The sequence below is a fragment of the Lithobates pipiens genome, unplaced genomic scaffold, assembly GCF_037356315.1.
Source record: "Lithobates pipiens isolate NorthernLeopardFrog02 unplaced genomic scaffold, aLitPip1_a1.2 Scaffold_1, whole genome shotgun sequence".
Taxonomy (NCBI): domain Eukaryota; kingdom Metazoa; phylum Chordata; class Amphibia; order Anura; family Ranidae; genus Lithobates; species Lithobates pipiens.
The window spans coordinates 176,261,248-176,275,584 of record NW_027507685.1 but is presented as its reverse complement, the minus strand read 5'-3'; positions in this window follow the sequence as shown (position 1 = coordinate 176,275,584).

Sequence of the window (14,337 nt, the reverse complement as noted above, 5' to 3'; positions counted from 1 at the left end):
GCAAACTCACTCCAGAACTTCAGCGAGGATCTCTGAATGATCCAATGTTGTCCTAAATGACTGATGGTGATAAATAGAAGCCACCTGTGTGTAATCAAGTCTCTGTATAAATGCACCTGCTCTGTGATAGTCTCAGGGTTCTGTTGAAAGCGCAGAAAGCATCATGAAGACCAAGGAACATACCAGGCAGGTCCGTAATACTGTTGTGGAGAAGTTTAAAGCCGGATTTGGACACAAAAAGATTTCCCAAGCTTTAAACATCCCAAGGAGCACTGTGCAAGCGATCATTTTGAAATGGAAGGAGTATCAGACCACTGCAAATCTGCCAAGACCTGGCCGTCCCGCTAAACTTTCAGCTCAGGCAAGGAGAAGACTGATCAGAGATGCAGCCAAGAGGCCCATGATCACTCTGGATGAACTGCAGAGAACTACAGCTGAGGTGGGAGAGTCTGTCCATAGCACAACAATCAGTCGTACACTGCACAAATCTGGCCTTTATGGAAGAGTGGCAAGAAGAAAGCCATTTCTCAAAGATATCCATAAAAAGTCTCGTCTAAAGTTTGCCACAAGCCACCTGGGAGACACACCAAACATGTGGAAGAAGGTGCTCTGGTCAGATGAAACCAAAATCTAACTTTTTGCCCACAATGCAAAACGATATGTTTGGCGTAAAAGCAACACAGCTCATCACTCTCAACACACCATCCCCACTGTCAAACATGGTGGTGGCAGCATCATGGTTTGGGCCTGCTTTTCTTCAGCAGGGACAGGGAAGATGGTTAAAATTGAAGAGAAAGATAGATGCAGCCAAATACAGGACCATTCTGGATGAAAACCTGTTGGAGTCTGCAAAAGACCTGAAACTGGGACGGAGATTTATCTTCCAACAAGACAATGAACCCAAACATACTGCAAAATCTGGAACAGTTCTACAGAAGAAGCCGCGCTTATGGAATGGTCCACGATAAACAGGGATATAGGTGTTTGTTTATATACCCCCAGAGATTTTCTCTCTTTGCTATTTTTTATTATTATTTATTAATTTTAAATTATATTAATTTTAAGAGTTTTTATTGGTTTTAAGAGGTTGCTGCCTCTTTTTTTGTTGAAATAAGTGACGGATCTTCTTAGTTCACTTATGGTAGTTGATATAAAGTGGTGGGCAATCATTTTTTTCTGATTAAGGGTACGAGGAATTTTTTAGTCAAACCACTAAAGTTGGTGTATAACACTAAACACGATTGTAATACATTTAGCCCCTAGAGACAGTTAATGGTGATTGAAATAGGTTTAAATTTAATATTGTGAACAGAAATAGCCTGAGGTAGCGCCAGCAGCCCACAATAACTATCCATACTGCAAAATCTACAAAGGAATGGTTCACAAATAAACATATCCAGGTGTTAGAATGGCCAAGTCAAAGTCCAGACCTGAATCCAATCGAGAATCTGTGGAAAGAGCTGAAAACTGCTGTTCACAAACGCTCTCCATCCAACCTCACTGAGCTCGAGCTGTTTTGCAAGGGAGAATGGGCAAGAATTTCAGTCTCTCGATGTGCAAAACTGATAGAGACATACCCCAAGCGACTTGCAGCTGTAATCACAGCAAAAGGTGGCTCTACAAAGTATTAACGCAAGGGGGCCGAATAATTTTGCACGCCCCACTTTTCATTTTTTTATTAGTTAAAAAAGTTTCAAAAATCCAATAGATTTCGTTCCACTTCACAATTGTGTCCCACTTGTTGGTGATTCTTCACAAAAAATAAAAATTGTATATCTTTATGTTTGATGCCTGAAATGTGGCAAAAGGTTGAAAAGTTCAAGGGGGCCGAATACTTTCGCAAGGCACTGTATATTACATATGCCAATGCTTGTTTTGACTTATGCTTACAATAATTAAAAAAAAAAATCTCACTTTACGTTGTTCACATGCTGACAATCAGCATTGTTTTAAACAATTATACTTTTTTTTATTGGCCTTTGTAATGTAGCAGAATGTACATAGGACATTGGGTGTGTACATGCAGAAGAGCCTTAGAGCTACCTAAAATGTAGATAAACTATACATATAATGTGGTCATAAACTTTGTTTTTAAATGTTAAATATTATACATGACCTTTTTAAATATATGTATAAACAGCTTTGAGACATATAAAAAACCTAGCAGATTGTCCTGTTGTTTTACAATAAAATATGATACCAATTCTTATAATATAGATGACGCATTACTTAAAGTGTATTGCATTGTTGTTGTTATTTTTACCAAGATGGATGGATTTCATTTAAACAATCAATTCTATAAATGGGCCATCTATCAAATAATTTAAATTGTATTGTAATCCTAATGGTTTCACAAAAAGGTATCTTCTAATGGGCAAATATAAGATGTGTGGCATTCAAATCAAAACCTTTGGCTGTAAAATTGTTAAGTTTATCAATTTGTACAAATCCTTCATAAATAGCTTTAGATGTTTTGATGGACTTGTAAAACAGCTTTTATATGGGCTAAAACAGTTGCAGAAAGCAATCCCTAAGCAACCAAAGTTAGAGGTAGGTCTTAAATGGATTATATCCACCCTGTGGCATGCATTTAGATATAAGCCACGGCAGTTCATTGTCTATGGGGCACTTCTTAAAAGAAGAAGCAGATTTGTGGGTTTGGATGAGAAAAATATTTTGTTGAATGGATTACTTTCAATCTAAGAACTAAAGATCTCCATGTATATGTACGGTATTTAAAAAATTACAATGAAAAGCAAAAGGTCTTTTTGGTTTTCAAATATATTCAGTTTTAGTGGATACATTGTCCCAAATTAGCATTTAATATTGTTTTGTGAAAAATGTAATCTATAGTGTAATGTTTTTTTTTTGCATGAACCACAAGCTATCACTATTCTAATGTCATCTAGTCATGCACACAATACAATCATTACATTATAAATTTAGCACATTTGTCTTCATTCTCATATTGTACTTTTATACAAACTTTTGTTTAAACCAATATAAACTATAAAAGCATTTTTTTAGGTAATACATGTGTATATATTTTTTAAGTTTCTTTTGGCAAAGGAATACACATTTATTTTTTAAAGTCACTATGGAATAATTAATAGGTAAAAGCAGAACCAACAGTATAACATACAGTATGTTAATAACTTACCCGTACTGGGAACCATGGCCAAGAGTAGTAGTAGACACAAAGTCAATAACAGAGACTTTGAAGTCCCCATATCATGCAGGATTTAATTCTTTCAGTGCCAACAAAATATCCAAAAGAGCATCCACAAAATAACTGTATAATAATGTACGGTGCAGGGGTTTTAAGTCAACTGAACTTAGGACAACCCATCTGTGACATTGTTTAGTAGTGACACTGACAAACAGATTCCATCAGTGTATTTTTTTACATTTTCTCCTTAAACAATTAGCTAGAATAGCTACAGTGCAGGAGTTATGACACATAATGTAAGTATGGAATTCAGGCTAATTGGCAGAATGAGGAGTGACTACAGGCACATAAGATTGAGTGTTCTAGGTGGTGTGTTGAGGACAACAGAATCAGAGATTAGTGTGTATGTTAGTCATTTTGCACATTTTATAGAAACCTTTTATCATAATATGTTAAAAAAATTATTTTCTGTAAAACTTTGTTAATGTTGATAGATAGATACATGCTTTTACATTATGTTGTCATTAGGTAAAATAGTTTTATGCAGGGTGAGAAAAATCTAGCAGTACCAATGCTTGTTCAAGGTCATTGACTGATGAGGGAAAGAAGAAGCCATGGTATGACAGCCCTAGAACCTTCAAATAAACAAATAAGCAGCGGTAGCTGCTGCATTTCCATCACCAAAGGTTCACTTTAAATGTAAAAAAAATATTTGTAAGAACATACAGTATATCTGTCTTAAATAGCACAATTCTTTAATCTCAAGAGATGCATAAAGAGACGTGAGGTAACTGAGGATGATTTGTTAAAGGAGTTGAGAATCTTCACACAAATTTTTTGTGAATTATTACTTTAATTATCCAATCACGTGAAAACCAGGGTTCTGTTTACTTCTGCATCTGCATACAACTTGGTAGCTGAAGTGAATATCCTTTCAATTTATTGTGTGAAGATCTTCAATTTCTTTCATAAACCAGCTACAATTGTATTATCACCTATATGTCATTTTTCTTTCCAAAGGTCTTAAGAGAAACATTTAATTGTCCATAGAAAATCCCATAATAGAATCAGAACGAGGATCTAATGCATAGTCTAAACCCGAAATGAAACGAATGCAGCCACATCTAAGGACTGGTAAGCTGAAATATATACAATTTTTATAGATATGCTTCTATGCCCAGCCAAAAGCATTGATAGAAAAGATTAAAACAGCATATACAGTGCATCTATGCAATATATGCATATTACTCCATGTTTTAGCCTTTTAAATACCCTACAAGTAGAAACATATACCAGATGACCTGACAAAAATAATCACAACTTGTAATTTCCTGTTCCTAAATTCCACAGGTTTGTGTGGACTGAAATTGCAAGAAAATGTATCAGCCCTCCCCTGCTGTCTTTTGCTCATCTGCTGAATCTCCTCATATCCACAACATCGAAAGTTGTAGCCCAAGATAACAACTTTGAGGTTTAATTAGGATCTTTGATATAACACAGGAAGTGTGCACAGGACAGCTCTAAATTTCTACCAGGATCAATCAATATTATTTTTCTTTTATTGAACAGATATTAACCACTTGCTGACTAGGCTTTTTCTGGAACTTTTTGTTTTAAAATAGTATTTTTAAGAACCCCCGAACATTATTGATTTTTTTTTAGAACAGTTATAGCAGAGACCCTAGAGAATAAAATGGAGATCATTGCAATATTTTGTGTCAGGCTGCATTTGCGCAGTGGTCTTTAAAATGCAATTTTTGGGGGGAAAATACACTGAATTAAAAAATAAAATAAAAACACTAAATTTAGCCAAATTTGTAGCATGTGAAAGATGATGTTATGCCGAGTAATTAGATACCTAACATGTCATGCTTTTAAATTGCGCACGCATGTGGAATAATGACAAACAATGGTACTGAAAAATTTCCATCGGCAAAGTTTAAAATGTTTTAAAGGTTACCTATTTAGAGTTACAGAGGAGTTCTAGTGCTAGAATTATCGCTCTTGCTATAACGATTGTGGCAATACCTAACATGTGTGGTTTGTATACCGTTTACATATTAGGACGCAACTTATGCCTGCACTTTTATCTGAAAGAGAATCACCCACAGTACAAAACAATACAGGGGTAATGGCAGCTAGTTGCTGCCATAACAACAGTATTTAAAGTATAAATGAGTAAAAGGGAGCAAATAAGAGTTGGGAATTGTTAAGCTGTTAGGGATGACACACACTTTAAATCTGTGATACTCACACAAGTGCAAATCTATTTTATTACATAGCTATATTTGACAATGTTATGTTCATTATGTTTTAGTTCTGACACTGTGATTTTATTTTTTTTCTCAAATAAATAAAAGCTTTTTTTTTACTCTTATTTTGTGAATGTGAAAGTATATTGGGGGGGGGTTGCGCTATGGATAGAAACAGTATGTTAGTGGTATGAGCTGCCTCTGCCTGATATCACCACCGCATGGATGGAAATATATTACATGTATAAGGGAAGAGACAGACCTGGCGCTATACCTTTAAAATTGAAGGTTAAATAAAAATTGGAAAAATAAAGAAATATGTGTACTTCTATTATTTAACTTCTATTGTGATTGAATAGATATATATTTGTAAGGTGTAACCAAGTGCGCCTGTCAAAGCCACATTCTAGTGTAGAAAATATCAGTGAAAATGAAAAATAAATAAATCAAATTATATCCGTGCAAAATTGTACCAATCCTAAAAAGAAAAAGGAATAATGATAACCGTGCAAAAAATATACCAATAAAAATATATGAATCAAATAATCAAATAATGTCCATGCTTGATTATGCAAAAAAAAAAAAAAAAAAAAATATATATATATATATATATATATATATATATATATATATATGTCAGTGTATACAAGCCCAGTATACAATCATTACTCTAAATATCTATTCAATCACAATAGAAGTTAAATAATAGAAGTACACATATTTCTTTATTTTTCCAATTTTTATTTAACCTTCAATTTTAAAGGTATAGCGCCAGGTCTGTCTCTTCCCTTATACATATTTTGTGAATGTATTTGCCATAAGGTAATCTAATGACTTTTTTCAGAACATTCCACAGTCTTTGTACAAGTGACATTCATGTAATAATAGTATTCAAACCTATTATTATAATAGGAGTGGAAATCAATTCTTGGAAATTCTTTTACTGAATTTTCCTTCTTTCATTTTTTCATTTTTTTTCAAATAGATACAGTGAGTACAAAACTTTTTTATGAGCTAGTAAGCAGCCACTGTGGGATTTACAATGTAATATACTTTCTGCTGCAAACTCATTTTTACAAGCCTTTACTGTTCCTTTGATGCTGCCGAACAATTGGCAGCGGCTGAAAGAACGTGTGTCTGTGTAGGGAGTGGTAATGCACGTTTCTCTGCTGTGTACAATTAAGTTATTAAGATTTTTTTACTCCACATCTTTCTGTTGTTTGTACATTCTGTTCAGATTCATTTTCCTCAAGTGCTTATTCCTGTCACATTCCACGTACTGGTATGGTAAAGTCCATCTAATCCATTCACTGATTTTCCATTAAAAATAAAAAAACTGCACCTTCAAGGCAAACTGGCATGTTTTTTTTTTGTTTCAATGTTTTTATTGATTATTATTGATAAAACAAAAATTGCATGCTACATACACATAGTAAAACATAATTCTGAATATCATTGTAATCATGAAATACAGAATTTGAAAATAAACTAACAATATGAATTAATATTTGGCATAAGGTAGAAATGCATAGATCAAATAAATATCTATCATATAGATGAAATTACTCCAAGCTGCATAAAATTGATTTAAAGCGGAGCTCCACCTGATTTAAACATATATCCTAAAATGCATATACTGACTTTCAGCTATCCAAAACGGTAGTTTTTTTTTTTTTTTTTTTACAGTACCTTTTTTTTTTTCTGCTGACATGCTGACTTCCTGGGTATGTGATCGCGGATATGGGCGGGGATATTGCGGCTATTTCACAATATCCCCTATCCGCACTGTCTCCTGGGAGCTTGTATCATAGTTCCCAGGAGTCATTGCGGTGGCCTGAGTTGTTGTCTGCGCTCCGAATTGACGTCACTGCGCATGCGCGAGATCGGAAGAACAGCGCACAGTGCATGCTGGGACTAAAGTGACACTTTATCTCGGAAGAGGATGCCTGTGGGCTTCACATGCACGCAGGCAAGATGAAAACCACAGAACATTTGCTATATAACTTTATTTATATAGCTAAAATCGATATCTTAAAGACTTATAAAATGGGACAAGTGAGTACTAATTATGATTAATTTAATCAATGTCATTGCATTTAAAAAAAAAAACGATTTAGGCAGTGGAGCCCCGCTTTAAACAACATATGCGTATATATTGAGTCATATTAGTCGCATACCTACATCTCATAAGAAACCAAAAAAAGGTGTAACAAACTAGAGTAACAATGAATCTGTGAATTCCATATTATCTCACGCACCCCTAATGGGATCAAACTGTGCGCGAAAATAATTTGAGTCCTAACATCAGACTATATATAAGGTAGTGGTCTGTATGGCTTTAATCTGAGCTACAACCAACATGGTTGTCTACCTTATAAGGGATTAGTATCCAGAATTGAGCACAAGCTGCTATATAAAAGCAGTGAAATGTAATTTATTATATTATATTAAGTTGGGGGTCCCCAGGTCAAGCTAAATAGGGACAGATATTAGGGTGTTATATGTAGTCGAGCACTTAAAATGTGACCAACATGACCACGTTTTATGAAATTTAATATGGGTATCTTTCGCTTGAGAGATCAAGCCCTCCATTTCAGCTATTTTCTCTATTCTGCGGAGCCATTCGGAAATAGTGGGGGGAGAGGAAGAACGCCAATGAACGGGGACGCAAAGCTTTGCTGTATTTATAAGATGTAATGTGAGGGATCTTTTATAAGTCGATTGAGGAATAGATGTATGATGCAGGAGGTATTGAGCAGGCGTGTAGTCTGGGGTATAGGTTGTGATTTTAGTGATGAGCTTATGGACATCCTTCCAATATGGTTGGACTAAAGGACAATCCCACCATATGTGGAGAAGAGAACCATGCGCTAGATTACATCTCCAACATGTGGGAGGAATAGTAGAATGGAATTTGTGAATTCGGTCAGGCGTTCTATACCATCTAGAGTATAATTTGTATCCATTTTCTTGAGCGGTAACATTTAGGGAGCCTGAATGTATGTGTGTATATATGTTTTACCAGTCCTCGTGTGTTAAATCCAAGGACAGTTCTTTTACCCATTTCTTACATGTGGTGTCATTTGAGAAAGAAGCATCTGGGAACATTAAAGAATAGGTAAATGAAATGAGGTGTCTTTGAGGGTCTGTTTTGGAGCATAAGTTTTTCGAACGGCGTATGGTCTCTATACCACAGAGATTGGGAGTTAGAGCTTTGCAAAAAATGTCTTATTTGAAGGTATTTAAAGAAAGGAATCTTCATTCCAGGGAAATTAGCTAAAATTTATTGAAAAGATAAAATCTGACCATTGTGATAGAAGGATTTAGCTCTCATGGGTTCCACTGCAGATATGTCAGCATCGGATTTAGGCGAAATACCAGGAGGGAAGTTCGGATTCTGGTCAATTGGGGTTAGTGGGCCCGGAACTGAGGCAATGTGTAGCTTCTTGCGAATTGAATGGAAGATTTATAACGTGGGAGCTATTAGAGGATGTGATCTGAACTCGTGTTAATTTTTGTGGATTGATCCATGTTAAATAAAACATTGGTAAATGGAGGACAGCTTCTTCGATACCTATCCAGGCCTTTGTCTTGTGATGTAAATGCCAATCTAATATTCTAGTCAGATGACAAGCCCAGTAATACTTTTGAATATCCAGAAGACCTATTCCCCCCTTCAATTTTGGGGACACTAGCTTACCCCATTTGACCCGTGAAGGTTTCTCTGTCCAGATAAATTTTAAACATAATCTTTTGTATGTGGAGAAGAAAGCTGGTGGTAGTTTTATAGGAATTGTTTGGAGTAAATATAAGAGTCTAGAGAATACATTCATTTTTATAATCGCTGCCCTACCAAACCAGGAAAAATTGCCTTTGTTCCAGTCTTGAAGGTTCTTCTGTATGGTTTTTAAAATGGGGGTGAAATTTTTATTGTAAAGATCAGGTAGTTTTGATGGTAATTGTATCCCTAGGTTGGTTATGGCTGATGCATCCCAACCAAACGGGAAATTGGACTGACATTGCGATACAATGGAATCTGACAGAGAAATGTTGAGTGCTTTCGATTTGGATAAATTTATTTGGAGGTTGGAGATTTTTTTGAAAAGGTCAAAATCCTTCAATAAGTTCGGAATTGTTATGATGGGATCAGTAAGAAAAAGAAGAATATCATCGGCGTAAGCCACTAATTTGTAATGAGTATTTGCTATTTCAACTCCTTTAATATCTCTGTTGGCTCTAATTTTGCTTAGAATGGGTTCCATGGTTAGTATAAATATAAGGGGGGATAAGGGGCAACCCTGTCTAGTTCCATTTGACACGGAGAAAGCGTCTGACAGAAGACCATTAACTCTGATTTTTGCTGTTGGGGACGAATATATGGTTAAGATATAGTTCATCATGCGTTCCTTGAAACCTATTTTGCGTAAGACTTCCGTCATATAGTCCCAGGCCACTCTGTCGAACGCTTTCTCCGCATCGAGGGAAAGGAAAAATGCAGGGGTGTTGGAAGATGTCAGCCAATGATGAATATTGAGTGCCTTCAATGTATTGTCCCTAGCTTCTCTGCCTGGGACAAATCCCACTTGGTCCAGAGAAATCAAAGAGGACAGTAGAGGAAGTATACGATTAGCTAAAATTTTTGCATAAAGTTTCACATCGACATTTATTAAAGAAATGGGCCTGTAATTAGAAACTATAGATGGATCTTTATTTGGTTTTGGTATCATAACTATATGGGCTTCTAAAAGATCTTTATTTTTATCTGAGAGGGTAGCTAGGGAATTAAAGGTATCTAAGAACCTTGGTATGAGAACTTCAGTGAATGTTTTATAGTAACTAACCGGAAGGCCATCTGGGCCAGGGCTTTTGTTTGGCTTCATAATTTTGAGGGCTTCCAGCGTTTCTTCCCTGGTAAGAGGTTTATCTAAATCATCTGCCTCCTCTTCAGTGATAGGGTGTGGACCATATTGTGTAAGGAAATCTTGTATTAATCTTATCCTGTCCTTGTTTGAGCCTGTCTGTGAATGGGATTGTATGTTGTAAAGTTTAGAAAAAAATTGTTTAAATTGATTTGCAATTCCACTGGATGATTCTATTTTATTCCCTTTGGGGTACGTTATGTAATGAATGATAGTATTTGCTTTTTTAGATTGCAGGGCTTAAGCTAGAAATTTGCTGGATTTATTCCCAAACTCATAGAAGGTTTTTTGTGATAGGGCATATTTGCGACTTATGGATTTCCCTAGTTCTTCTAGAAGTTCTTCCCTAGTTTTTAATAACTCTTGAAAAGTTTGATCAGCCAATGATTGTTTATGCTGTCTTTCCAGGGAATGAATTTTATCCGATAATTTGGATATCAGAGCTTGTCTAGCTTTTTGACATTGAGCGTTTATGGAAATTAGTTCTCCCCGCATGACACACTTATGTGCCGTCCAAAGGGTAACCGGGGTAATTTCAGAGGAATCATTCTCCTGAAAATACTGCAACAAGCGATCATTTATACGCTTTATATTTACTGGATCCGTTAAAATAGAGCTATTCATTCACCAGATTAAATGTCTAGTGTTGGATGTAAAAAATTTGATTGTGACAGAAATAGGGTGATGATCTGAAATTACCATTGGGTCAATTGTAGCTTGATGAAGTAGATCCAAATCCGGTTGTGATAAGAAGAAGTAGTCTATTCTTGTGTATCTACGATGCGGAGGGGAATAGAAAGTGAAATTTTTAGAGTTTGGGTTTAATGTGCTCCAAGTATCGTATAACTCCAGGTTAGATAGCTGTGTTTTTATTGCCAGAAGAGCCCTATGCGTGATAGAGGAGGCACCTGAGGACGTATCAAGTGAGGGGTTCAAGGCCAAATTGAAATCACCCTCGACGATGAGCATGCCTGCGTGAAATGTACTAAGGTTTTGTAAGGCTTCACGGAAATAAGGAACGTGTTGTTTGTTAGGGGCGTACAAATTAGCCAAAGTAACAAGTTTGTTATGCAATTTGCCTTTTAGAAAAATATATCTTGCATTAGTATCAATCAATGTATCTTGGATCTGCAATGGACATTTTTTAGATATCAGAATAGATACTCCCTTTGATTTGGAGTCTGGATTAGTGGCATGAAATACTGTTGGATACTCTGGATTGAAAAGTTTGGGGATATTATCTGATCTAAAATGTGTTTCTTGGAGGTATACAATGTCTGCTTTAGCTTTTCTTAGTAACATAAACAACTGAGATCTTTTTTCTGGAGTGTTAAGACCCCTTATGTTTAAAGAATATGACCTGGGGAGGAGGGCAGTGCCTTCCTGCAAGAGACATTGTATGTTTTGATTAGTAGCTTTCTTTTTGGATTAACTTTGGCAGTAGGGGAAAGGGGGAAGGGGAATAGACCAGGTTATGTGATAAGGCTAAGATGGTGTAATGTGGGGAAAGGTCTGAAAGCAATAACCAAGCAGGTTATTGGATCTACCCAAGACCTGCGTAAAATTAATCGGAGAAGTACAAATCAAGGCCAGAGAAAGCCTACATAACACAGGCCAACTCTGGTCCAAGCTACTGTGTGGGGGTTGGATAAAACCTCACTGACACATTCCAGTGGGTGTGAGGATAGGTTAATGTAGAATCCTGGGATGGACTTATCAAGTGCTGGAAGTAAAATAGCCATACCTAAGCACTAACTAGGACAACAGCACAAATAATAATGCAAAACTAACAATTATAAAATGTGAAGAGTCTCACTTAATGTTTTGACCGTAGTGTAATTCAATAAAGCTTTCTAGTATTTCATCCATAAGAACGAGACATAACCATTATGATGATTCCACTAAAGTGGTAAACTATAACACTAATATTGAAATTAAAATTAAAATTAAAGGGCAATTTTACCTATGATGGCTTAAAAAATGCAAAAAAAAAAATGAAAAAAAAAATAAAAAATTAATAGCGCTTCCGATTTTCCTTGGGCCTTATTGGACCACCTTTATGCCTTACATCTCATTTAAACAGTGCCTAGCTTGACTGTTTCTAGGTATCATACAGAGGATGATACTAGTTCATTGGTCTCCTCAGAGCAGGATAACCGAACACAAATCCTAATAACCGTAGTCCTACGGGTGTGATGAGGGGGGAGGGGAGTTCTGCATTGGAAAACCTTATATAGGACTAATCAACTGCTGGAAATTGAACGAAACAGACTGAGCAGTAACTGATATCAAAGCACTATAAATGAGGATGATAAAAACTGTGCAGTAGTACTTTCCTATGTACTCTTCTAGTGGGAACATGAGATTTGAATTGTGTAAGAGAATTTATCATATCCAATCTATAACAGTAACTTAACCCCAGAATTTATATGATGTTGACAATCTCTAATCAGTTTAACCAAAGCAGATGAGTAAAGTCGGTGTAAAGAGGCTAGAAAAGGCATCTTGTACTATGCAATAAAACCATTGAACTAGGAGATTATAAACAACCATGGATTAAACCAGTACACTCTCCAAGCTTGATTGTTAGCGCTGGTAAACATGGTTGCGCTGTGACCCGTGGTCCCTTCTGGCCCTTCTAGGTTGCGGGGGTTCAGGTGAGCTTGTACCATTGTGCTGTCTTCTAGTGGACACTGAAGACCTGTCGTCTGATGGAGATCTGCGACAACGGTGTCGGGTCTCCTGTGCCTCCATAGGCTCTTCGTGTTGTTGTTCTTTTTTAGTAGCAGATTGTCGGAATTCAGCGTACAAATTTGGGACTTCTGCTAGAGGAATGCCCATTGTGTTGCAAAAGGATGGTAGGTCCTCGGGCACTCTCAGCAGAGCTGTGCGACCTTGATATGTAGCTGAGAGCCCAAATGGGAATTTCCACCTGTACAGAATATTTTTGGCACGCAGTGTGTAATAGGGGTTTTAGGTCTCTTCGGTTCTTCAGAGTAATGCCAGAAAGGTCTTGGTATATATGAATCTCTGCTCCCTCAAACATAATGTGAATTCTGTTTCTCACTTTGTGAAGAATGTCTTCTTTAAGTTTATAATCAACCAAACAGCACACCACATCCCTGGGGGGATCATTCTCTCTGCCTTTAGGTTTGAGGGCTCTGTGAATTCTTTCTATTGCTATATTTGTGTGCACTGGTCTGTCTAGCAGGTCATTGAATATAGTAGTAATGGCAGACAGTAAATGATCAGAATCCACAGCCTCTGGTAAACCTCTAACACGCAGATTATGTCTTCTCCCTCTATTATCCAAATCTTCTGTGTGTCTTTGTATGTCTCTAAGCTGTAGTGTGTGGGCATCTATTTTATGGGACATTCTGCGCAGAATTGTATGATGCTGGGCAGCTGTGTTTTCTACCACAAGAACCCTGTCAGGAATGGCACAGATGTCTAGACGCAGGTTTGCAATGGCAGCTGAAAGTGTATCCTTTATATCTGCTGCTACTGTTCTGAGGTCTAAAAGACTTGGGTGTGTAGCAGCTAGGGCAGAAGCAGAGGCCACTGAAATATCTGAGTCAGCGGGGTGATAATCTGGCTGCATTCCAGGTATTCTCTGCTGAGGTAACTGGGAGTTCTGTGAGGAAGTTTGGCGGGAAGCCGCCATGTTAGAGCCCTGTGTCCAGAAAGGGTCAGGAAAATTGCTGTTTGTGCCACTTTGGTTACTCCTCGTGAGCGAGAATGGGAGGCGGAGGATGTCTGCGATACTGTCCCCATGTCAGCTGGACCGGGTAAGCAAAGAAAAGTCTCTCAGCAGCAAAGCAGCAGTTACCACAGCGGGAGCTAACCTGTTATGCGTCCATCTTCCTGTGAGGTCCGGCCACGCCCCCCACTGGCATGTTATATGTCTTCAAAGATATATAATTTGTCTTTTTTATGGTAAATGCAGCTGAGAAGCTGGATTTCTCTTGCACTCTGCTAGACAAATATAGAGGGGATG